A 27235-nucleotide genomic window follows, 5' to 3' on the forward strand; every position below is an offset into this window, starting at 1 on the left:
TTGATCGCTAGCTGCATTCGTTCGCTGTGCAGCGATGAGGCAAAAAAAACAACACTTCTGCGCATGCGTATGCAGCGCAACACGCGTTGTACTTTTACAACGGCCGATGTAGTTTCACACAGAGTCTAGCGAAGCTTTTCAGTTGCACTGCTGGCCGCAGAGTGATTGACATGAAGTGGGCATTTCTGGGTGTCAACTGGCTGTTTTCAGGGAGTGTTAAAAAAAACAACGCAGGCGTGCCAGGAAAAACGCAGGCGTGGCTGGGCGAACGCAGGGCGTGTTTGTGACGTCAAAACAGGAAGTGATCGCTAGCGATGAGTAGGTATTGAGCTACTCTGAAACTGCACAAAAAAAATGTTGCCGCCGATCTGCGATCCTTTCGTTCGCACTTCTGCTAAGCTTAAATACACTCCGGCATAGCGTTTGCATGGCTGCTAAAAACTGCTAGCGAGCGATCAACTCGGAATGACCACCATTGCCGTTCTCCCTGACCTTGCTTTCAGTTATGTACTGAGCTCTTTTACATGAAACTTTGGAAACTCTAATATTACGCACAAAGGATTCTAATGGAAGTCGATACAACTACAGAGAAGACATTCCATTTTTGTCGTATTGCCGTTGGCGATAACACACACGTATTGCCACAGCATGTTACATGTCTTTGCTTTTGCCTGCGTTCAAAACTAGGCGCAGAGCAATGTGAGAACGCACCGCCTCTAACACACAGACAGTGACCATCGAAGCAGAGGAATTATGGATCTGTTTGTATTCTCACACTTTGGGGGCAGATGTATTAAGCCTGAAGAAGGCACAAAAAAGTGATAAAGGGTAATTCCACGATTATGTCAACCAGAACATCTTTTCCTGAAAGTGGCTACAATTAATCTTGTAGCGAAAATTTAAATATTCTCGGAAGTTAATATTTTGTAAAACCAAAGATGATAAACACCTGTTTTTCATAAATCACAAGTTGGCAGCATTGTTTATTCAAGATGGCAGTCTAAGGAAAGCTGTGGTGATTTGTTTATTCAAGACGGCAGTCTGTGGAAAGCTGTGATTTGTTTATTCAAGATGGCAGTCTGTGGAAAGCTGTGGTGATTTGTTTATTCAAGATGGCAGGGGGCGTGGCTTCGGCGGACATGGAGTAGCACACAGGCTGTGTGTCTCTCCAGCTACCTAATCCTGATCTACCATCCTGTGTCCCCCCCTGGGCCTGCAGTGCACCCCAATACCTGCAGTACAGTGTGGAGGTGCCCCTGTGCCATTTTGGGACCCGTCTGCCCGCTATCCGCTCCAGCAGGGTGATTCTGATGTGCCGGGGCCCGGGCCTGCTGGAACACGTGGGACGCCGCCATCCTGGTGCCTGCGCTGAGTGTCTGCATCCGGCTCCAGTCTTGAGCGCTGCTCACACCCGGGTCCGCGGCTTTCCCTCTGCCGCCGTTGTGGAGACTGTGGCGAGCGCCTCTCCTCCCTTGCTCCTGTCTCTGCCTGGGAGCGTCTGCGGGCGGTCCACGGCCGCGCCGCCGTCACGTGACCCGCTGCCGTTCTCCTTGTTCTCTCCGGCGGCCCCAGCCTGTACCCTCCGTCTCCTGCACATCCTGTGTCCTACTGCTGGGGAGGAGGTGCACAGCACGGCTGAGTGTTATAAGTGCCTGTGCCCTCCCCATGATATAACTGCTGCCCTGCTGAGCTCTGCTCCAAACAGGGACGGGGCACAGTGGGATATTAACCCTTGGAGGGCCTCAGTGTTGCTCAGTTTCAGCTCCACAGGACATAATTAATTTAATCCAGTTCTATGCTGCATGTGCCCCATATGCTGAGGGGGGAGTAAAAATATTTCTATATCCTGTTGCATTTGTTCATTCTGTGCTGACAGAGGCTGATTCTTCCGATATCATACATGTTCACTGGTCAGTTTTGATATACTACACTTACCCGCAGGCAGCGACTGGACAATCCTGATATACTACATTGAATTCTTCATTGGCCGCCCCTGGACAGCTCTTGATATATTATTTTCTATACTTCTTGCTCCCTGCCGTCCGCTCGGCTATAATGGTCAAACCGCATCAGTCTGCCGCGGCTGCGGCAAAGTTGGAGAAGTATGCCAGAAATCCGCCGACACGGTCCCAACAGGGGGGGGAGGTGCGGTCTACCTCGGCACCGCCTTCTCCGTCAGCTAGCTCCTCATCTGTGGAGGCCACCGATGCTGCTTTGCAAAAGGTGCTGGATGCGGTTACGGCCAGTGAAGCCCGCTTGGCCGACAGGATCGGTCAGGTCCAGGCGGACTTATCCATTATACACCAAGACCTTCAGCGGGTGCGAGAGAGGGTCGGTGAAGTTGAGACGCGCACCTCCACGCTGGAAGACACAATTACGCCTCTCGGTAGACGCACCTCTGCTCTGGAGTCTCAGATGATGGAGGTACATAAAAAGATGACCGATATGGAGGGGAGATTGCGGCGAAACAATGTCCGTTTCGTCGGACTCCCGGAAAAAGAGGAGGGTGCCTCCCCAGAAAAATTTCTTGAACGGTGGCTTCTGGATGCGTTTGGACCGGAGGAGTTCACCTCACACTTTGCAGTGGAACGAGCCCATAGGGTCCCGATGCGCCCGTTACCTCCAGGGGCGCCTCCTCGTACGTTTATTGCCAAACTCCTTCACTATCGGGATAGAGATGTGATTCTGAGACTGGCCCGTACTAGGGGTCCCCTTAAGTGGAACGGTTCCCCGGTTTCAGTTTTTCCGGATTTTGCTGTCGACGTCCAAAAGGACAGAGCTCAGTTTGTCCCTGTGAAGCGCAGGCTGCGTGAACTGAATATCCCCTATGCCATGCTCTTTCCGTCTAAATTGCGGGTGGTCTCGGATGGTGAAACAAAATTCTTCATGACCCCTCGTGAAGCATCAGTGTGGCTGGATGGACGCTTTCCGGCACGGCGGGCATTAGCCGCTGATTGAACTTATGCATTTGTTCTCTCTATTTGCAAGTATACTGTTTCTTTTATGCCTGCTATGTTATGATTATATTGGCTTGGGAAGGATGTATAGTTGTTTGTAGATATGTTATTTGTGACTCCCTGCGAGATGTCAGTTTGGCTGGTTAGACGCTTTCCGGCTTGGGGAGCGGTGGCCGCTGGTTGCAGTCCTGTATGTGTTTTCTCAGCTAGTCCATACGCTACTGTTTGTCATGTGCTGCTATGTTGCTCATGTTAGGGCTTTCTGCAGCCCTTATGGGCCTTCACTGGGAGTGGATGGCTCTGTGGAGACGGGCGACTGTTAGACGTTGCCTCTACGCTGATCTTGGGCCTTAGGCTCTCGGTGATTGCTCTGCCATAAAGTCTTTAAGGGGTAGACGGTTATTCAGTTGGGGTGGGTGTAACGGCCCAGGGGGGGGATTGGTTTTGTTTTGAGTTTAGCTGGGGGATTCTCCTGTCTTAAGGTCATTATATTCTTGGCCCCTTTAGTAGATATAGAAATTTGATCTTGGTCGGTATTGGCGGAGTATGTTACGGTGCTCTCTGCCTTAGCTGTTATTGTTAGTATTTAGGGTGTTTTCTTGTTTGGGAACCAGGTATGCTGCTAGTTGTAGGTGGTATACGGGGTGGGGGTGGGGGTTACTTTAGACTGTTAGTATTGATGTGTTTTTATCTTTTGCTGTGCAATGTGCTTATTTCTGCTAGGTCTATGTTGCAACTAATTGCGGGCATATCTTCTTTGATGTTCACTGGCGTTGGCTGGCCGCGGGCGCTCTGCAATATTACAACTATGCTCTGCTATGGCTTTGGTTAAGTTACTGTCGTGGAACGTGCGGGGGATCAATGACAAAATTAAACGCTCCTTGATCCTTCGACAGATTAAGCTTTATGCTTCGGATATTATTTGCCTGATGGAAACCCACTTACTGGGTACCAAGATTATGTCCCTTAAAAAACCATGGGTGGGCTGGGCTTACCATTCTATGTATACTGCAGCGTCCCGGGGAGTGTCGATCCTAATTAGGAAGTCTGTCCCCTTTGCGCTTGATTCTGTGCAAACGGATCAATGGGGTAGATATGTATTTCTTAAGTGCAGAATTAACTCCGTCCCCTTGTTATTGCTGGCTGTGTATGTGCCCCCTCCATACTCGCACGACGTTCTTAAAAAGGCGTCTGCCTTTATGGCCGCTTCCCCTGGGATAACTGTTATCTGTATGGGGGACTTCAACAACGTATTAAATCACGAGTTGGATAGGTTGTCCGGGGCGTCCTCCAATCCACGGCCCAAGCATTCCCCATTTGCAGATACTGTTTCGGAGTTGGGTCTGATTGACCCCTGGAGATTGAGGAATCCTGATTTGAGGCAATACTCATGCTTTTCATGCTCTCACTCTTCCTTCTCTAGGATAGATCTGGCTCTTCTGTCCCGGGAGCTTTTGCCCAAAGTTCAAAGTGTCAAATATGAGACTAGGGGTATCTCGGATCACTCCCCTATATCGTTACATATTGACTTAAACTGTCAGCGAGGCCAAGCAGTGTGGAAATTTAATCCCTTTTGGCTGACGCATATGGGTGAGGGATCCGAATTGGAGGCTAGCTGGTTAGAATTCTTTGTTATGCATGATGACACCTCGGACGTGACTCTGTTATGGGACACTTTCAAGGCTTTCTTGAGAGGAACATTGATTAAACGGGTGGGGAGTCTTAAATCCTCCTTCAAAAAACATGAGTCTGATTTGGAGGCCCGGGTGGTTGCTTCAGAGGTGACGTATGTGCGGGATGGCTTGGACGCCTCTAAGTTGGTGTGGCTCCATGCGCAGGGTGAATGGAAGGATTACCTGTGGGGGAAAACCCAGCATAGACTTCTCTTCTCCTCGCATGTCCAATATGCTACTGGGGATAGACCAGGTTCTTATTTGGCCAATCTTGCAAGGGGTGACCGTTCCTCTCATACTGTAGTGGAGATTTTGGATTCAGCTGGGTCGGTGCTGGACCGCACCCCACAGATCGTGGCGGAATTTGTCTCATACTATCAGGCACTATATAGTTCTAAATTGACCTGTTCCCCAGTAGAACTGTGTGACTACTTGGATGGAGTCCACTTGCCCCATATCTCCAGTGAGGCCAGGGCCCTTCTAGACGCTCCTTTGTCGGTGGAGGAGATTGAGCTTGCGATCTCTGCCTCCCCCGATGGTAAGGCCCCTGGCCTTGATGGCATCCCATCAGAACTGTACAAGAAACATACAAAATTCTTTGCCCCTCGGTTGCTTGAGTTGTTCAGTGAAATTTTTGCCCAAAGTGCGCTTCCCCCGTCTATGGCGGAGGCTTTGATTATAGTGATTCCCAAGCCAGATAAGGACCCCAGGAGGGTTGAATCCTACCGTCCTATTTCCCTGCTGCCCACGGATATTAAAATCCTGGCCAAGGTTCTAGCTTCCAGACTTGGCCGGGTTATCTCTCAAATTATTCACCCTGACCAAACGGGCTTCATGCCGGGCAAGTCCACTGCTGTGAATTTGAGGCGCCTGTTCACTCATTTCCAAGTTTCTCGGGAGGAGGACTGCTCTGCCGTTATAGTCTCCTTAGATGCCGCAAAGGCCTTTGATTCGGTGGAGTGGGCCTTCCTCTGGGAGGCTATGAATAGATTTGGTGTGGGCCCCAACTTTATCAATTATGTTAAATTATTATACTTTCAGCCCATGGCCAGAGTCTCGGTGAACGGGTTTGTTTCGGACTCCTTCCCCCTATCCAGGGGAACGAGGCAGGGCTGCCCTCTGTCCCCGACTCTGTTTGCCATTGCTATTGAGCCACTAGCATGTTTGATTAGGGCAACTCGGGATGTTGTGGGTATTAGGGTTGGCGCAAGAGAGGACAGGATAGCGTTATACGCTGATGACCTGTTGCTCTTTGTGGACGACTACGTTTCCTCCTTACCTAAACTCCTTGACTTAATAACGGACTATGGACGATTCTCCGGGCTCAAAATTAACTGGGATAAATCCACCATTACTCCACTTAGAGGCCCGGTCACGGAAGCCTCAGTGATCCAAACCCCCCTTAAATGGGTAGAGTCTTTCAAATACCTAGGTATATGGGTATCGAATGACCCTTGTACCTATGTTTCCCTTAATATCATGCCGCAGATGAGGTATCTTCGCTCGAAGGTCAGGGTTTGGGGGTCCTTGCCCCTGACTGTTACTGGCAGGGTCAATTTGGTAAAAATGGTATATTTGCCAAAACTCCTTTATGTTCTCCAGCAATCCCCTATATATATTAACTTGAAGACATTTAGACAGATTGACAGTTTGCTCTCTTCTTTAATATGGGCCAGCAGGAGAGCACGGTTGAGACTTGACGTCCTTTCCAGGCCGAAAGTTCTGGGAGGCTTAGCTCTCCCTATATTTCGATTTTATTATTATGCTGCGCAGTTGGTACATATATGGGAGTGGGTGAATGCCCCGGATGCTCTCACTATACACTCACAAATGCTTTTGCAGGTCTACCCTGCCGGCACTCCATTACAGATGCTTCTTTGTGGGAACCCTAACTTGTCCAAGATCCCTATAATAAGACAGGCCGTCCTCATATGGAAACAGGTACATGTCATCCTACTAGGCCAGGGTATTGACCCTGATACTCCTCTGGACAATGCCCTTGGCTTCCCAGAATTGGCTTCGCTGCGGACTGGGGCGGTGTGGGGGAGGTGGGGAGTGACGTCCCTGGGACACTTATATAACGATGGTATACTGAGGTCCTTCCTGCAGCTTCAACAGGATTACAGTATACCCTCTTCACATTTCTACAGATACCTGCAGCTGCGACATGCACTTAACGCACAATTTCCCGATACTCCTCCAATGATTGCTGACTCCCCGGTCAAGTCTCTCCTGCAGTCCCTGGGAAGCGGGCATTTGGTGTCCAACATTTATACAAGCATGCTTCGGTCTCACTACTCTGACCCGTTGTCCCTTCTCAGGAACAAGTGGGAATCTGACTTGGGTGCCATCTCTGATGAGATCTGGGAGGGTGCTTTATGTTCTCCACGATTATCCACTACCACCACTAGATATCAACAAATCCAACTGTTTATAATACACAGAGTATATATGACGCCGGTGCGTTTGCGACACATAGGGGGTACCAACTCCTCCAGATGTCCTAAGTGCGATAGTCTGGACGCAGACTTTTGGCACATTATCTGGCTATGTCCTAAGGTAGCCGTATTCTGGTCGGGTGTTGCTGACGCCCTGATGTCAACGGGTATTCCCTCGTCTGTATGCTCCCCGACGACATGTGTATTATCTGCTGTGGAGGAGGATGCCCTGGACCCCCCTGCCAAACGATATGTAATTAATCTGTGTGGCCTAGCTAAGGTGTGTATTGCCAGGCTTTGGCTAGCCAAGGATGCGCCCACACTACGGTCCTGGGTCTCACTTGTAAATGATACGGCCTCTCATGAGAAATATGTATACTTAGCTAGGAAAGCGGAGAAAAAATATCAGGACCTGTGGGGTAGATGGCTTGAGTCCCCGCTCTCTGGGACCCGGGGCGTCTGAGCACCCGCTACTGAGGGCTACATGTCCCCTGGCGCCCGCGGTTAGCCATTCCCGTGCCAGTGCTATAGCTCTGTGTTCAGCTCAATATTTATGATGTTGCCATAGACGACCTTGTACAGCATAAATTGTTCTGTAAGCTTCATGTTAACATGTGATATTGCTTATAACTTTTCATTTATGTCTCGGATTGTAAGCCTGCACCTGTTTACTGTGATAACTGTGTTGACTGGTCCCTACTGGACATGGGAATCTGCGCATTCCCTGGGTTGGGGATCTGTTGTGGGTTTGTGTTGTTTTTTCTTTGTAATTTTGTTTAATGGAAAACAGAAAATCAATAAAAAAGTATTGAATTAAAAAAAAAAAAAAAAAAAAAAAAGATGGCAGTCTGTGGAAAGCTGTGGTGATTTGTTTATTCAAGATGGCAGTCTGTGGAAAGCTGTGGTGATTTGTTTATTCAAGATGGCAGTCTGTGGAAAGCTGTGGTGATTTGTTTATTCAAGATGGCAGTCTGTGGAAAGCTGTGGTGATTTGTTTATTCAAGATGGCAGTCTGTGGAAAGCTGTGGTGATTTGTTTATTCAAGATGGCAGTCTGTGGAAAGCTGTGGTGATTTGTTTATTCAAGATGGCAGTCTGCGGAAAGCTGTGGTGATTTGTTTATTCAAGATGGCAGTCTGTGGAAAGCTGTGATTTGTTTATTCAAGATGGCAGTCTGTGGAAAGCTGTGGTGATTTGTTTATTCAAGATGGTATTCTGTGGAAAGCTGTGGTGATTTGTTTTATTCAAGATGGCAGTCTGCGGAAAGCTGTGGTGATTTGTTTATTCAAGATGGCAGTCTGTGGAAAGCTGTGGTGATTTGTTTATTCAAGATGGCAGTCTGTGGAAAGCTGTGGTGATTTGTTTATTCAAGATGGCAGTCTGCGGAAAGCTGTGGTGATTTGTTCATTCAAGATGGCAGTCTGTGGAAAGCTGTGATTTGTTTATTCAAGATGGCAGTCTGTGGAAAGCTGTGGTGATTTGTTTATTCAAGATGGCAGACTGTGGAAAGCTGTGGTGATTTGTTTATTCAAGATGGCAGTCTGTGGAAAGCTGTGGTGATTTGTTTATTCAAGATGGCAGTCTGTGAAAAGCTGTGGTGATTTGTATATTCAAGATGGCAGTCTGTGGAAAGCTGTGGTTATTCAAGATGGCAGTCTGTGGAAAGCTGTGGTTATTCAAGATGGCAGTCTGTGGAAAGCTGTGGTGATTTTGTGCCTTATTTGACAACTGTTTACAGGTATGTAATTGTCCTTATATTAACATAATGTTGGAGATAACTAATAATATAAGTCTTATAGATGATGGTAAAATAGGGATTTTTGTTTACTTACCGTAAAATCTCTTTCTCTGATTCCATCTGGGGGACGCTGCGCCATTACTTGTGGGTTAGAGGTGTGTGGTTGTGGAGTTTGGCACAGAACTATTAAAACCTGACTCCTCCCCCCTCTAACCCCTCCCATCTCCTTCCTGCCTAGCCAGCACCTCAGTTAACGTTTAGCCAAGCCAAAGGAGATAGACCGAAAACAATTAACTGGTTAAACCAGACAACATATGGGAGGGATCGCAGCGTCCCCCAGATGGAATCAGAGAAAGAGATTTTACGGTAAGTAAACAAAAATCCCTATTTCTCTTTCATCCATCTGGGGGACGCTGCGCCATTACTTGTGGGATTTCCCAAAGCAAGCAAATGAGAGGAGGGAGACATAGACGGCATAGCCGTCCGCCAAATTTGACGCCCAACAGGGGCAGTCTCCAAACCGAAAGTGTGAGAACGGTAAAACCTTTTTAAAACGTATGCACAGACGACCAGGTCGCCGCCCTACACGACTGCTCAATAGACGCAGCCCCGCGAACATCTCAAGAAGCTCCAATAGCTGGAGTCGAAGGAGCTTGAATCGAGTCAGGAACTGAAACATTAGAAGACTCTGTGATGGTCGTAGTTACCCAACGAGTCACTGTGTACTTGGAATCCGGCCAATCTCATTTGGACGCAGCCATTAAAAACCAACAATGCATTCGTACGACGGATAGAATTCGTACGAGATAAATAAATCCGTAAGGCCCTAAGCACATCTAAGAGAGCCAATGGGAATCCTCCCCGGAAGGAGGAGGAGTAAACGCTGGAAGGACAATGTCCTAATTTAGATGAAACGCTGACACAACCTTCGGAGGAAGGAAGGTTTTGTTCGCAGAACCACCCGATCATCATGAAAATCCAACAAGGGTGGTCTGCAAGAAAGAGCTGCCAATTTAGATGCTCATCTTTTGGAGGAAATTGTCAATCGGAAGACATTGAACGTTATATACCGCAATTGTACAGATTCCAAAGGTTGAAATGGAGGTTTCTAAAAAAAACCGTAAGGACTAAGTTAAAGTCCCAGGGAGGAACAAAAAAAGGTGACTGAATCCGAAGAACTCCCTGAAGGAACGTCTGAACTTCTGGAGTGATAGCCAGTCTCCTATGAAGAAGAGTCGACCAAGTAGAAACTTGACCCCATTAGTGAAGAAGTCTGAGATCCTCATTGAGATCCTCCTGAATGCAGGATAACAGACGAGGAAACTCTAAACACATCCGGTGTTAAACCACGCTTTTCACACCAAGCAATGTAAATTCCAGAAGCCACCGGTTATCTTTACTCAACAGGACGAGAAAAAACCTTTTTCCCCTTAAAATATTGGATTCAAGAACCAAGCCGTCAAAGTCAGCCGACCAAACCTGTGTGGTGACATGGTCCTTGAATCATAAGATCTAGAGCAGAGAGGGTCGGGATGGTTCCTCGACGACCCTATTGTGCAGAAGAGTGTACCACTGTCATCGTGGCCAATCTGGGTCCACCAGAATGATTGGAAGACCTTCTCTCTGAACGCGTTGAAGCCGACGTGGAATCGGTGGAAATGGTGGAAACACATATCCCAGTTGAAAGTGCCACAGCGCCGTCAGTTCATTGATTAGAATTGCTTAAGGGTCCTGAGTACGCGACCCTTAGAGAGGAGGTTTATTGTTGAGACAAGACGCCGTTAGATCTACATCGGGCATCCCCCACCGGGCTACTAGAGTCAGAAACACCTCCTGGTGAAGCCCCCTCTCTCCCTTATGCACCGTGTGACGGCTTAAGAAAACCGCTTCCCAGGTCTCGACTCCTGGAATGTGAATCACGGGTATAATCTGAACCCAATGTTTTGCCTAAGTGAGAATCTGAGCGACTGCCTTCCTGGCGGTCCAGTTTCGAGTTCCTTTATTTAAGTAACTGCCGTGGCGTCGTCGGGTTGAACCCGTACTGGATTACCCTTTACCATGGTTTGAATCCGAAGGATGCCTACCGGACTGCCCTCAACTCCAAGATGTTGATCTGTAACTTAGACTCGACTGTTTCAGAACGTCTGAAAGTAAGGAGTCTGAAACACCGCCCCTCAACCTCTGAGGCTTGCGTCTGTGGTGACCATCCCTCAAGAGCAAATCGTGAACGGTACCCTTTTTGGTCAAATTGGGCTGTGAAGCCACCAGCGAAGCGACCGACGAGTCTTTACAGACAAGCGGATTAGCTGTAATTCGAGATGAGGTCCTGTCCGTGAGGAAGAAACGCTTTCTGGTTGGTAGCGTCGAATAAGAATCCCAGAAATATCATTTTCTGGGAAGGAAGTAAAGATGACTGTGGAAAAGTTATTATCCATCTGAATGACTATAGAGTCTCTATCGTGAGACGCAAGTTCTGGTGAAGGATTCACTCTGACAGTCCTGATGAAAAGATCATCTAAAAACGGAGTAATGCTGACACCCTGTGAATACCTGAGGAGCCGTGGATAGACCAAAGGGAAGAGAAACTGAAAATGGCAAGGACCGACTGCGTATCTCAGACAAGATTGACGACCTGTCCAAATAGGAACATGCAGGTAGACGTCCTCTACGTCCACTGAAGCCAAATATTCCCCTGGTTTTATGTAGCGATAATCGAATGGATGGATTCCATTCTGAACTTTTGGGTTGAGAGATATGGATTCAAACCCTTTTGGCCGAAACGGTTTGTCCACAAGAAAAAGACCTGAGTAAAATCCCGACCTCTCTACTGAGAGGGAACTAGAAGAATCACTCCATTTAGTAAGAGAGTGGCTGTTGCATAAAGAAGAGCTCAACGTCTGGAGGGAGCGTTTTTGGAGAGGAGTGACGAACACACGATATGGGATTGGTTCCTCGAGATGTAACATATAATCTCTGGATATGACCTCCGTCACCCACAGATCTGGTTTTGACAGGAGCCACACTTCCTTGAACTGCCGTAACCGAGCCCGAATCGTCATTGATCCCTCCAGAGATCGTTAACCGTCATGCAGTAGGTATGTCGGCAGGTTTACTGGCTGGTCTAAGAGCCGCCTGTGTTCCTCTACCTCTGAATGCCTCTCTTCGTGGGAACCTGGAGAAAGAACGAAAGGGATGGAAACTACCTCTGTCCTGTGTACGAAAGGACCGAAACCTCGTGGTCTTCGGTCTCTGAGGAGCAAATGGAAGAAAAGGGCTCTTGCCCCCTGTAGTCTCTTCTGTAATTCCGACCCAAAAAGAACTCACCTTCAAAGGGTATCGCCGTCAAGCTCTGTTCCGAGTCAGAAACGGCATTCCCAAACCCGAAATCAAAGAGACCGTCTTGCTGTCATGGTCAAGGCAGAAATACAGGATTGTAGCGCAGTAGACTCTAACAAGGTCTCATTTTTCTAATTGAATGACTTCCGATGGATCGTGGGACTGCATTCAAGATACAACCTGTGCCAGCCAGTCATCCGCGGCCATGAAGACCCAAGTGCTAGCTAGAATTGGGAGTAGAAAATTCCTGATAAAGATAACATAGATTTAATCATTGTTTCAATCTTCCTATCTGTAGGATCTTTCAACTAAAACGTACAAACCTCACAGTTTGGGCCATGGTGGGAATTGAACCCACGACCTCAGCGCCCTAAGGCAGCAATGCCAAGCATCACACCAGCAGCACTGCCCATGTACAAAAAGAATAACCGTAGCTTTTGTTAAATGTGAATAGGAGCGTCTACCTTTTGGGTCTGTTTCTCAACATCTTGTATCCCCCTTATATAAATTAAAATTTATTTTGGGGCTGGGACAGGAGAATCCGACTTAAGTCAGGGCTCTTTCAAATATCCGCAAAGTGTGAATAAGGGGGAAAGACAGTAACTTGTCTTTTTTTTTTTTTTTTTGTGTTTTGAAAAAGGCAGAGGAAGAACCCGCCACCTCCGAACTCTGAATATTAAGAGTTTGACGGATGGCTTATATCAGAATCTAACACCTGAGCTAGTAGAAAAACTCCTCATCCTATTATCCCACTCTGGGTCTACTTCCCCATCCTCCAGTGGGAATGTTTCCAACTACTCCTCCGGAAAAGTTATAGCGGGCAACGGCTGCGGCCGTTTTGTAGCAGAAGAACTGCCGGCAGAGTTAACAAATTTGTTTAGAGACTGAGCCCATATTTCGAGCCCATAGAGCTTCCACTGTAGCCATAGAGGCATAGACTGATCCGCGGAACTTTCCTGCTGGTCCGCCACAGATGCCCCAGAGCATGAAACACAGAGTACCTGCGTCCGGGCTTCCCTTTGCTAGCTATGATCCCCATAGTGAGCAGGAAAAAATAAACCACCGAGGCGGTCTTACCCTTTGTAGATTTCATAAGTAATTAATTCATTTATTCTCTTTTCCAATACTTTGACATATTGTTGTATATTGTAATATACTATGAATCATACTGTGTTCAATGCATATTATATATTGCAAAAATTACCTCCCCTAAAAGTATAGCATGACACAATGTAAATCTACAGTGAATTTATACTGTGTCCCAAAATATACTTGCTGTTAGGTGATCAGCCTTTGTTGTGAGCGCTGCACAGTGTCCCCCGTACTGCCTCTGGAGAAGATGGCGGCCGGAGCCCTGCATACCTGGACGAGAGTGCGCGCGTGGTAGTGGAGGGCGGGAGTCCGTCCCTTCTTGAACAATGAAGCGCCTGTCAGCTTCAGTAGGCGCGCTGCAGCCGAAAGTCTGCGGCTCTCGCGTGCCGCCACCCCAAGTTGTTCTGTTCAGGTAGCGAGCACAGCGTCCCCCTGTCACTGTAGATGGTATCATGACGTGCGCGCGGGCAGAACAGAGCGGGAAGCCGTCCCTGCTCTCCTCTCGCGACCAACCGGAAGTTCGGGCCGCCGCGCGTTGCTAAGTATAGCGACTGTTGCGGCGGCTTCTCCGGGATCCCCGTCCCGTCCCCACAGCCCTTCAGACAGTACTGCGGCTGTATGGGTACAGGTCTCCGGCACAGCTCCCGCTGGCGGGCTTGCGCCGGGGGTGGGGGGGGGGGGGGGGGGATGTGGGGAAGGGAGATAAAGTAAAAATAATACTAAAATTAGTAAAATAAATAAATATTAATAAATAATAAATAATAAAAACCGTTAGGGACAGCCCAATACTGCCAGTGACAGATTGTGGCTGTCCAGTACCTCTTTGATCTGTCGTGTGAATCAAAAGGCCCCAGTGACCAAGGTATGGTGGCCCTTTCTGACAGCATCCTTGTTCCATTTATACCTGTCACCTGTAAACAGGGACTAGGTATAGAAAAATAAAGAAAAATAAAGAAAAAATAAAGAAAAATTAGGAGAAATAAAAACTGTGTCTGTACTCCACAGGCACAAAACTAAAACTGAGGTGCTGGCTAGGCAGGAAGGAGATGGGAGGGGTTAGAGGGGGGAGGAGTCAGGTTTTAATAGTTCTGTGCCAAACTCCACAACCACACACCTCTAACCCACAAGTAATGGCGCAGCGTCCCCCAGATGGATGAAAGAGAAATATATATTTTTGTACGGGGCACAACTTAAATTATATTAAAATTGACATTATTTAAACTGCTGAAATGTGTTGTGTCTGTCACAAAAACTATGGAAAAGTTTTTCTCTGCTGGTAAATACATGTAGTTAATGTGCAGTTTTTGTTGTGTTCCTCCACATCAGTGTCTGAAAACTGTATATAGCTTATACCGTACATTCTTGGCATTACATTTGGCATAAAAAGTGGAAAAAGTTTGCTGTGTCTGTCACGGATATTTGTTATTTTATACACTAGATTTAAAAATGTCTATGTTTACATAGTAAACAGACATTTTTGCATCTAGCACATATTCCATTTGTGACAGACACGACAATTCCATTTGTGACAGACACGACAATTCCATTTGTAACAGACACGACAAAAGAATAATGATGAATATTTTTTTCATTAATAAAATATCAGAAGTTCTGCAAACTATGCTAGTTATAAACTATAATCATTCAGTTAACTGTTAAAGTAACAGGGAAGTTTAATTCTGTAATTACCAGAATTATACAGGTACAAATATTAAGTGACACACACGACACTGAACGGGAACACAAATTCAGGATGACTATAACTTCCTTCCAGATCTTCCAAAATATGAAACCTACAATTCCATGACTTAACACTGAGAATGACAGAGTTGTTGGATTGGTTGGGTAATGAAGATAAGAAATTTCAAGTATTTGTAAATATTTTATTAAACATTATTCCTATGACAGACACGACACGTTCCAAAAAACATTTAAATCTGTCAATGAAACTACATCATTATCAAATTGTGGCTCTGGTAAGATTCTTAGAATCTGGTGTGTATCAATATTTGCCTCGTCATCAACTGTAGGCCAAAAAAAATTCCGGATATTTTGTCATGTCGAACAAACTTTACATGAAGTATGTTACTGGTACCACTCCTTGTTAGAATTTGAGCAACATACTTCTTTGTCTTCTTTGATAGCACATACTGTTTTAGAATTTGAGCAACATACTTCTTTGTCTTCTTTTTTGATAGCACATACTGGGGTAAATTTACTAAGCTCCCGATTTTGACCGAGATGCCGTTTTTTCATCAAAGTGTCATCTCGGTAATTTACTAAGCAATAATCACGGCAGTGATGAGGGCATTCGTAATATTTTGAAGTCCTATGAAAAAAATCACGAATGAATACACCATCGGTCAAAACGCGGCTGTTTAAGTATGAATCTCGGTCATTTACTAAGAAGTGCAAAGCAAAAAAAAACAAACACTGCCGTGAAAAATTACAACTCGTAAAAAAGTGCTAAAAAAAACCAGACCTTTTTTTTTTTTTCGTGATTGGATAGGCATGCACGGATCCATGAGATCCGTGCATGTATATCAGTGGGAAGGGGTGGGAAAGTGCTTATTTTTTCAAAAAAAATTGCGTGGGGTCCCCCCTCCTAAGCATAACCAGCCTCGGGCTCTTTGAGCCGATCCTGGTTGCAGAAATATGGGGGAAAAATTGACAGGGGTTACCCCATATTTAAGCAACCAGCATCGGGCTCTGCGCCTGGTCCTGGTTCCAAAAATACGGGGGACAAAAAGAGTAGGGGTCCCCCGTATTTTTAAAACCAGCACCGGGCTCCACTAGCTGGACAGATAATGCCACAGCCGGGGGTCACTTTTATCTAGTGCCCTGCGGCCGTGGCATCAAAAATCCAACTAGTCACCCCTGGCCGGGGTACCCTGGGGGAGTGGGGACCCCTTCAATCAAGGGGTCCCCCCCCAGCCACCCAAGGGCCAGGGGTGAAGCCCGAGGCTGTCCCCCCCCATCCAATGGGCTGCGGATGGGGGGGCTGATAGCCTTTGTTGTAAAAGAACAGATATTGTTTTTAGTAGCAGTACTACAAGTCCCAGCAAGCCTCCCCCGCATGCTGGTACTTGGAGAACCACAAGTACCAGCATGCGGCGGAAAAACGGGCCCGCTGGTACCTGTAGTACTACTACTAAAAAAATACCCAAAAAAACACAAGACACACACACCGTGAAAGTATAATTTTATTACATACATACACACATACATACATACATACATACTTACCTTATGTTCCCACGCAGGTCGGTCCTCTTCTCCAGTAGAATCCAAGGGGTACCTGTTGAAGAAATTATACTCACGAGATCCAGGGGTCCAGGCTCCTCGGGGAATCCAGGTGTAATCCACGTACTTGAAAAAAATAACAAAACGCTGACCCGAGCCACGAACTAAAAGGGGACCCATGTTTGCACATGGATCCCCTTTTCCCGACTGCCAGAAAACCCACTCTGACTTCTGTCTAAGTGGGTTTCTTCAGCCAATCAGGGAGTGCCACGTTGTAGCACTCTCCTGATCGGCTGTGTGCTCCTGTACTGAATGACAGGCAGCACACGGCAGTGTTACAATGTAGCGCCTATGCGCTCCATTGTAACCAATGCTGGGAACTTTCTGCCCTGCGGTTGACCTAAAGTGACGTCACCGCTGAGCAGAAAGTTCCCAGCATTGGTTACAATGGAGCGCATAGGCGCTACATTGTAACACTGCCGTGTGCTGCCTGTCATTCAGTACAGGAGCACACAGCCGATCAGGAGAGTGCTACAACGTGGCACTCCCTGATTGGCTGAGGAAACCCACTTAGACAGAAGTCAGAGTGGGTTTTCTGGCAGTCGGGAAAAGGGGATCCATGTGCAAACATGGGTCCCCTTTTAGTTCGTGGCTCGGGTCAGCGTTTTGTTATTTTTTTCAAGTACGTGGATTACACCTGGATTCCCCGAGGAGCCTGGACCCCTGGATCTCGTGAGTATAATTTCTTCAACAGGTACCCCTTGGATTCTACTGGAGAAGAGGACCGACCTGCGTGGGAACATAAGGTAAGTATGTATGTATGTGTGTATGTATGTAATAAAATTATACTTTCACGGTGTGTGTGTCTTGTGTTTTTTTGGGTATTTTTTTAGTAGTAGTACTACAGGTACCAGCGGGCCCGTTTTTCCGCCGCATGCTGGTACTTGTGGTTCTCCAAGTACCAGCATGCGGGGGAGGCTTGCTGGGACTTGTAGTACTGCTACTAAAAACAATATCTGTTCTTTTACAACAAAGGCTATCAGCCCCCCCATCCGCAGCCCATTGGATGGGGGGGGACAGCCTCGGGCTTCACCCCTGGCCCTTGGGTGGCTGGGGGGGGGGGACCCCTTGATTGAAGGGGTCCCCACTCCCCCAGGGTACCCCGGCCACGGGTGATTAGTTGGATTTTTGATGCCACGGCCGCAGGGCACTAGATAAAAGTGACCCCCGGCTGTGGCATTATCTGTCCAGCTAGTGGAGCCCGGTGCTGGTTTTAAAAATACGGGGGACCCCTACTCTTTTTGTCCCCTGTATTTTTGGATCCAGGACCAGGCGCAGAGCCCGATGCTGGTTGCTTAAATATGGGGGAACCCCTGTCACTTTTTCCCCCATATTTCTGCAACCAGGATCGGCTCAAAGAGCCCGAGGCTGGTTATGCTTAGGAGGGGGGACCCCACGCAATTTTTTTTAAAATATTTTACAGTGTTTAATTTAAAAAAAACAAAATAAATGAACCCCAGCACGGATCACACAGATCCGGCCGAGATTCATTGTAAAAAAGTCGGCAGTGTTTTGCTAATCACTGCCGTAAAAATAGAAAAAAAACCACGAATGACATCGACATCGGAACAAAAGAAAAACCCGAATACGACAGCTTAGTAAATTAGTCGTAATCAATTCAAAAAGTTGCAGTTTTACACTTTCGATGTCATTCGTGATTGAACTTTGACCTTTTCCCGAAAATTACGAATGTTAGTAAATTTACCCCACTGTATTAGAATTTGAGCAACATACTTCTTTGTCTTCTTTTTTGATAGCACATACTGTATTAGAATCCATGTTCCAGTTCTTTGTTTTGGGTGTGTAGGTCTGCTTGTTGTACACATTGTCCCCGAGTAATTTCTGTTGTTTCGCCCGATTTAAAGTCGATTTGGAATCCCTCTATCCTTCCTTACCACAGCTGAGCACTTTCTATGGCTTTTCCAAGCGATGCTCTGTTTTTAGAAGCAGGTGAATTTGAATCTGGCGTTTTCCCAGAAACACCAGTCGATGTGCCTTCTTTCTTGTTTTTTAAAGCGATGTTTCCTTTGCTCTTCTGTGCGTTTTTTTCTCATCTTTTCCCGCTCTTCTTCAGATGCCCCCTCCTTCCATTGTTTTCGAAGATTGCGTTTTTTAGAGGTCACATTTTTTATATGTTCCTTATATAAACCTTTCTCTTTTAACCTTTCCCTTTGCAAACGTTTTCTTTCAGCAGCACTCTTCCCATTTTCTGGAAAATATAATTATAACGGGATCCGGTCTGAAGATTGACAGTGTCTAGGTCGACAATGTTTAGGTCGACCACTATAGGTCGACAGTCACTAGGTCGACATGGATGGAAGGTCGACAGGGTTTCTAGGTCGACATGTGCTAGGTCGACAGGTCTAAAGGTCGACATGAGTTTTTCACATTTTTTGGGGGGGGGGGATTTTTTCATACTTAACGATCCACGTGGACTACGATTGGAACGGTAAAGTGTGCAGAGCGAAGGCACCATGCCCGAAGCATGGCGAGCGAAGAGAGCCATGCGAGGGGACGCGGTGCACTAATTGGGGTTCCCAGTCACTTTACGAAGAAAACGACTCAAAAAAAAAAAAAAAAATCCTCATGTTAACCTTTAGACCTGTCGACCTAGCACATGTCGACCTAGAAACCCTGTCAACCTTCCATCCATGTCGACCTAGTGACTGTCGACCTATAGTGGTCGACCTAAACATTGTCGATAAAACGAACCACACCCAATTATAACATAGGCACAAAGAAGTGATAAAGCGGTGATAAGTACAAGGTGATAACGCAACAGCCAATCGGCTATTAACTGTCAATTTACATATTGGAGCTGATTGGCTGGTGCGTTGTCACCTTGCACTTATTACTTCTTCATGCCTTCTCCAGGCTTAATACATCTGCCCCATTCTTTTTTAATCATTCACATATTGTCTTACGTCTAGGAAAAGGAAAGGGGATTACAGAACAGTGGGCCTAATTCAGACCTGTTCGCTCGCTAGTGTTTATTTTTGCAGTCCTGCGTTCGCATAGTCGCCGGTCTAAACTGCGTATGCACCGCAATGCGCAGGCGCGTCGCACGGGTACAAAGTGGATCGCCGCTCAGCACGGACGTTATCAAGGAGATTGACAGCAAGAAGGCGTTACGGGGTGTCAACTGACCGTTTTCTGGGAGTGGTTGGAAAAACGCAGGCGTTCCCAAGCGTTTGCAGGGCGGGTGTCTGACGTCAATTCCGGTCCCGGACAGGCTGAAGTGATCGCAGTGGCTGAGTAAGTCCTGGGCTGAGCAGACACTGCACAAAATCTGTTTGTACCGCTCGGCTGCACATGCGACCGCACACATGCAAAGCGAAAATACACTCCCCCCGTGGGCGGCGACTATGCGAACGCAGGACTGCAAAAAACCCCTAGCGGGCGAACAGGTCTGAATTAGGCCCAGTATTCCAAAATGAGTGCACTCTCAGGTTAATCACCAAATAGGTGACCAGTAACATAATCTGCTTTATTAGAGATGCATTACAAATGATCTGCACTGTATGGTCTCCTCAGTGCTCAGGTATAGTTTAATAATAATTGCAGCAAAATTAAAATGCCCAAAATGTGATAAGTGTTTATGAATCCCTGATAAATAGAATCACTAACTCCTCACTTGGCTATTACACTTTTATTATTACGGAGGGCTTAAGTGAGTACCTACCTTTTATGTATTCTCTCTGTGCATGTGTCGGGTCAGTCCCTAGCTGTCATAAGCGTCTTTCCCCTGCACGTCAGCCGCTGACCTCTCTGCAGGACATCTGTCATATAGAAAGGAAATAATGTGACACCGGTCTCTCAGCCTTCAGAACCAAGACAGAGCAAAGAGGCCATCCTTCTTTATTATCCGTACATGTGAGGTAAAGGCAGCGATATCGGTTACCACACGCGCATAACGCTAAACTAAGAGAAGGAGCAGCACGTTGTGTTTTCCTTTGCAGAGTATCTTGTTGAGGCGAATGAAAAGTGATATTGCAGAATTCGTTACTTCCTCACAAGCGCTCCGTTCTCTTCACACCCAAATGTATTGCTATATCCGCACTGAAAATGACAAATGCAACATTTCAAGCTAGTTTGAGTCTTAGGGGCATATATTCAAAAATTAGAGCAACTATCACGACCAATTTCGGGTTACAGTGGCTATGCGCGCTGCCCTGTGTCGCATCTCAAAGTGTAATAAATAGGATTTTGGTTACCTACCGGTAAATCCATTTCTCGTAGTCCGTAGAGGATGCTGGGGTCCACATTAGTACCATGGGGTATAGACGGGTCCACCAGGAGCCATTGGCACTTTATGAGTTTCAGAGTGTGGGCTGGCTCCTCCCTCTACGCCCCTCCTACCAGACTCAGTCTAGAAACTGTGCCCAAGGAGACAGACATCTTTGAGAGAAGGATTTAACAGATAGTGGCGAGATTCACACCAGCTCACACATACAAGGCACAGCAAGCTAACGAGCTTGAAACTCAGCAACAGCTGAAACATTACTTACCAAGTAACAATGCAGTACGTAACTAAACAAAGTTGTACTGAACCAGATAACGGTTGCAGGAAAACGAAGCGCTGGGCGGGCGCCCAGCATCCTCTACGGACTACGAGAAAAGGATTTACCGGTAGGTAACTAAAATCATATTTTCTCTTACGTCCTAGAGGATGCTGGGGTCCACATTAGTACCATGGGGATGTACCAAAGCTCCCAGAATGGGAGGGAGAGCGCGGAGGCTCCTGCAAAACTGAATGACTGAACTTTAGATCATCAGAGGCCAAAATATCGAACTCGTAGAACTTAGCAAACGTGTTCGACCCAGACCAAGTTGCCGCTCTGCAAAGTTGTAACGCCGAGACACCCCGGGCAGCCGCCCAGAAAGACCCCACCTTACAAGTTGAGTGGGCCTTAACAGATTTTGGACACAGCAATCCCGCCGTAGAATAAGCATGCTGAATAGTGCACCTAATCCAGCGAGATATAATCTGCTTTGAAGCAGGACACCCAATTTTCTTGGGATCATACAGGACAACCAGAGAGTCCGATTTCCTGTGACGAGCAGTCCTCTCCACATACATTTTCAAAGCCCTCACAACATCCTAGGACTTTGATGAAATTGAGGAGTCGGTAGCCACTGGAACCACAATAGGTTGGTTTATATGAAATGCTGACACAACCTTTGGAAGAAACTGCTGATGTGTTCGGAGCTCAGCTCTATCTTCGTGGAAGATCAAGTAAGGGCTTTTACAGGACAAAGCCCCCAATTCCGACACACGTCTAGCAGAAGCTAAGGCCAACAACGTGACAGCCTTCCATGTAAGAAATTTGACCTCAACCTCCTGTAGAGGCTCAAACCAGTCCGACTGGAGGAACTGCAACACCACGTTAAGGTCCCAAGGCGCCGTAGGCGGCACAAAGGGAGGTTGAATGTGCAGAACTCCCTTCAAAAAGGTCTGAACCTCAGGGAGGGCAGCCAATTGTTTCTGGAAGAAAATGGATAGGGCCGAAATCTGGACCTTCACAGATCCCAACCTCAGGCCCATATCCACACCTGCTTGCAGGAAGAGGAGAAAATGTCCCAGACGAAACTCCACCGCAGGAAACGTCTTGGACTCACACCAAGGGACATATTTCTTCCAAATACGATGGTAATGTTTAGACGTTACCCCTTTCCTAGCCTGTATCAGGGTAGGAATGACCTTCTTCGGAATGCCCTTCCGAGCTAGTATCAGGCGTTTAACCTCCATGCCGGCAAACGTAGCTGCGGTAAGTCTTGATAGGCGAACGGCCCCTGCTGCAGCAGGTCCTCCCGAAGAAGAAGAGGCCTCGGCTCTTCCTGCAAGAAATTCAGAAGATCCACGTACCAAGCCCGCCTTGGCCAGTCCGGAGCAATGAGGATCGCTTGAACTCTTGTTCTCCTTACGAGCTTTAGAACTCTTGGAATGAGTGGGAGTGGTGGAAACACGTACACCGACTGGAACACCCACGGAGACACCAGGGCGGCCACTGCCACCGCTTGTGGGTCCCTCGACCTGGAACAATAGCGTCGAAGCTTCCTGTTGAGACGAGAGGCCATCACGTCTATTTTGGGGTAACCCCCAAAGGTCTGTTATTTCCTTGAACACCTCCGGATGGAGACCCTACTCCCCCGGATGGAGATCGTGTCTGCTGTGGAAGTCTGTTTCCAGACTTGACCACCTTCCTTGGAAGGTTTCCTCTCCTGACCACTTGTCCAGGAGATCCAGTTGGAAGGCCCGAGTATGGAACCTCCCGTACTGGAGAGCCTCGTAAGAGGCCACCATCTTTCCCAAAAGGTGAATGCATTGATGAACCGACACCCGGGCTGGCTTCAGGACATCCCGGCCCATTGTTTGTACCACCAACGCCTTTTCCTGTGGAAGAAACACCCTTTGCACTTCCGTGTCGAGGATCATTCCCAGAAAAGACAACCTCCGGGTTGGTTCCAAATGTGAATTTGGAAGGTTCAGAATCCAACCGTGGACTCTGAGTAGGTGGGTTGTGAGTACAATGAACTATAACAGCTCCCCTTTGGACGATGCCTTTATCAGTAGATCGTCCAGATATGGAATGATGTTCACCCCGTTTGCGGAGTAGAACCCTCATCTCCGTCATCACCCTGGTGAACACCCGAGGTGCTGTAGAGAGGCCGAATGGCAGGGCCTGGAACTGGAAATGACAGTCCAGTAATGCAAAATGGAGATAAGCCTGATGCGGTATCCAAATCTGAATGTGGAGGTACGCATCCTTGATATCCAGGGATAACAGGAATTGCCCCTTTTCCAGACCTGACATCACCGCCCTGAGAGACTCCATTTTGAATTTGAACTCCTTCAGAAAAGAGTTGTGTTTTAGGTTCAGCATGGGCCTGACCGAACCATCTGGTTTCGGTACCACGAAAAGGTTCGAATAGTAACCCGTGGCTTGCAAATGAGGAGGTACTGGCACAATGACCCGTGCCTCCACCAACCTCTGGACCGCTGCTTGTAGGACAGTGCTGTCTGCCAGCAGAACTGGTAAACCTGATTTGAAAAATAAGTGAGGAGGGAGACTATGAAATTCCAGCCTGTATCCCTGGGATACAATATCTATCACCCAGGGATCCAGGCCGGACGATACCTAGACGTGACTGAACTGTCTGAGCCTCGCTCCCACTGGCCCCACCTCAGGGCCGCGCGGTCCACCGTCATGCGGAGGACTTCGGCGTACTGGAAGCAGGCTTACTTTCCTGGGAACCTGCAGCAGCAGGTTTCTTGGATTTAGCTTGACCTCCCGTAAAGAAGGTATTGGACGGTTTGGCCTTTCTAGGCTTGTTAGGCCGAAAGGACTGCGATGCTGATCAAGAAAAGGATTTCTTTGGAGCAGGTGTAGCTGAGGGAAGGAACGGAGACTTACCTGCTGTAGCCGTGGATATCCACGCATCCAAAGCGTCACCAAAGAGAGCCTGACTTGAGTAGGGTAGGGACTCCACACTTTTCCTGGATTCCGCGTCGGCCGACCACTGGCGCAGCCACAGTCCCCGACGAGCTGAAACAGACATGGAAGAGATCCCCGCAGCCATGGAACCCAGGTCTTTCATGGATTCTACCAGAAAACCTGCTGAATCATGAATGTTACGCAAAAACAATTCAACATCACCCTTATCCATTGTATCCAAATCTTCAAGTAAGGTGCCCGACCACTTTACTATAGCCTTTGCAATCCATGCACTAGCAATAGTGGGACGTAATATGGCCCCTGAAGCAGTGTACATTGATTTAAGTGTGTTAGCAATTTTCCTGTCAGCCGGCTCCTTTAAGGCGGTAGATCCTGGAACAGGTAAATCCACCTTTCTTGAGAGTCTGGACACAGATGCGTCAACAATTGGCGGGCTTTCCCATCTTTTCCTATCCTCCTCAGGGAAAGGAAACGCCACCTGGACCCTTTTAGGGATCTGGAATTTTTTCTCAGGGTTTTCCCATGCTTTCTCAAATATAGCATTTAATTCCTTTGACGCAGGGAAGGTTAGCGAGGCTTTCTTATTTTCAGTGAAAAAAGCCTCCTCAACCTGCTCAGGTGTGGTATCATTAATATTCAACACATCCCTGATAGCCTCTATCAATAATTGCACCCCCTTGCAAGAGAGGCAGACCCCCGCAACACATCCCCAGTACCGTCTGTGGTGTCAGAATCGGCATCCGTGTCATCTTGCGTGATGTTAACAAGCGCACATTTTTGGGGATATATAGCGGGACGTCCTGAGGTACCAGAATCGGGACATACTGCCATGAAGTTCTGTAATAACTGGGTTGCAGACTCATTACTCGCATGCAGACTCATTACTCGCATGCAGACTCATTACTCGCATGCAGACTCATTACTCGCAACCCTGTCAGGAATTTGAGTAATCCAAGATTTGATAGAGGAAAACCACTCTGGTTCTCTTGCTGGAATCTGTGCTAAACCAGTGCTATCCTGATTACATGGAATGGGATCATCCTGCGAGGACATATCCTCCGCAGCATATGACACAGTGTTCCTGGACATAGCTAAAGGAGACCACCAAACACTCCACACACACACACACACACACACACACACACACACACACACACACACACACACGGGGAGGGAAGACAGAGTTTCCCCCCCAAGAATGGCAAGAGAGACACAGAGATTGGAGCCAACCCACACACAGCGCTTTTACCAAAGGGAGACCCCTTGTCAGCGCTGACTATGCACCTTAATAGGTTACACAGTCGTATTGCAGCCTCCCCCCCTCTCCCTTCTACAACCCCCTGGTACCCTGTACAGATAGCTGAAGTTGCTGTGGAGGGAACTGATTCTCCTTTTCAGCGCTGTGCAGGCAGGAAAATGGTGCTGAAACGCTGCTGGGTCCGCTCTTAGGAGAAGATCCGCCCCCTTAATGGCCCTGTCTTCCCGCTCTTCTTCTGATTATACTGGCCTGAGGATTTAGTGCTGGCTGAGATCCTGGGACCCCGACAGGCTTCTGGACCAGTGTAGGGTGTAGCGCTGGCTCAGAGCGCCCCACCATGTACCGCTGAGCCATCCCCGGAGCGCCCCTACGCTGTTGCCGCTATCTTCACACCGACCCCCCGCTTGCTAGGGGGTCGGTGTCTCACTCGCCACCGATTCTTCAGCTCTGCAAGTAGGTGGCAGCATGCTGCTGGAGCGAGGGATCCCCTGTGGCAGAGAACGATCAAACCCCTCTGGAGCTCAGTGTCCAGTCAGCGGAGTGAGTGGCTCCGACCCCGCAGGGCGGACACTTCTCCCCCCCTCAGTCCCTCGCTGCAGGGAGGTTGTTGCCAGCAGCCTCCCTGTAAAACAAAACACTCTAAAGACAACTTTTTACTAGGAAAACTCTGGATAGCTCCCCTAGCTGTGACCGGCTCCTCCGGGCACATTTTCTAGACTGAGTCTGGTAGGAGGGGCATAGAGGGAGGAGCCAGCCCACACTCTCAAACTCTTAAAGTGCCAATGGCTCCTAGTGGACCAGTCTATACCCCATGGTACTAATGTGGACCCCAACATCTTCTAGGACTAGAAAAATGGAGCGCAAGAAAATTGACAAAAATACGCAAGAAAATAAAAAAAAATAAAAACGGGGAAAGCAACCTGAATCCTAAAGAAAGAAAAATTGGCTAATTAGAGCTAATAAATGTATTTATTTATTACCAGTTATTTATATAGCGCACACATATTCCGCAGCGCTTTACAGAGAATATTTGGCCATTCACATCAGTCCCTGCCCCAGTGGAGCTTACAATCTATGTTTCCTGCCACATGTACACACACACACACACATTCACGTCAGGGATAATTTTTGTTAAGATCCAATTAACCTACCAGTATATTTTTGGATTGTGGGAGGAAACCGGAGTACCCGGAGGAAACCCACGCAAGTACGGGGAGAATATACAAACTCCACACCGTTAGGGGCATGGTGGGAATTGAACCCATGACATCAGTGCTGTGAGACAGTAATGCTAACCATTACACCATCCGTGCTCTCCATATATACTAATTAGTGACAATATGGAAACGTAAAAGGTTTGAAATAGCTGATCTGCGTTTTTTATTAACTGTGATAAAAGGACTGAGCACAAGTGTTTTTCACCAAATGCTCTATATTCTGTGTATTAATTAGGGGGGGGGGGGGGGGCAGAGATGCCTGTTACTTTAAGCCACTTTACAAAAAACCTGTAACTTCCACCTGCAACCCTAAAAACAGCTGTCCCCTCCTTCCAACACCCCATACACCTGTCCTGCATCTTTTAACCCATTATTCTGAACTTTGCAGATTATCACCCCAAAAATGACATGTAATTAATGGCCTAATTAAAATAATTATAAATTAATTAATGGCTAATAAATTATTATTGGGGGTGTCCCAACCTTTTTAAATTAAATAATGAATGACATGGACCAGAAGTTCCAATCCAACGAGGTGCTGTACCCACGGGCAATTTCCTGCTATAGCATAATCACAGCTTCCAACTCTCCCACTGCTCGGAACAGTGCTGAAGACAAAGCAATAGTATAGACCACACTGGAGGGAACGCCATTAAATTGCTAAACTAGAGCTCAAATAATAGTCCCAAACTGCCCGACTGCCACCCCAGGTACTAGTGAGCCTTGTTAAATGGGGCGTCAGTACACCCGACCTGTGCTCCATTGCC

General features: G+C 47.4%; 1 protein-coding gene across 2 annotated transcripts in view; it reads right to left on the bottom strand.

Annotated features, from left to right (window-relative positions):
* The window catches only part of ZDBF2 (zinc finger DBF-type containing 2), a 109999-nt gene that overhangs the window by 75883 nt on the left and 6881 nt on the right, over window positions 1–27235 (bottom strand). The window contains exon 2 of one of the 2 annotated variants that reach the window (XM_063932703.1): window positions 20219–20315. The exons of the other annotated variant lie outside the window; for it this stretch is intronic. The gene's annotated coding sequence lies outside the window, so the exon portion shown is untranslated. The remainder of the gene's footprint in view (window positions 1–20218; window positions 20316–27235) is intronic. 2 annotated transcript variants of the gene reach the window in all.

This window comes from Pseudophryne corroboree, chromosome 7 (assembly GCF_028390025.1).
Source record: "Pseudophryne corroboree isolate aPseCor3 chromosome 7, aPseCor3.hap2, whole genome shotgun sequence".
In the NCBI taxonomy this organism is placed as follows: Eukaryota; Metazoa; Chordata; class Amphibia; order Anura; family Myobatrachidae; genus Pseudophryne; species Pseudophryne corroboree.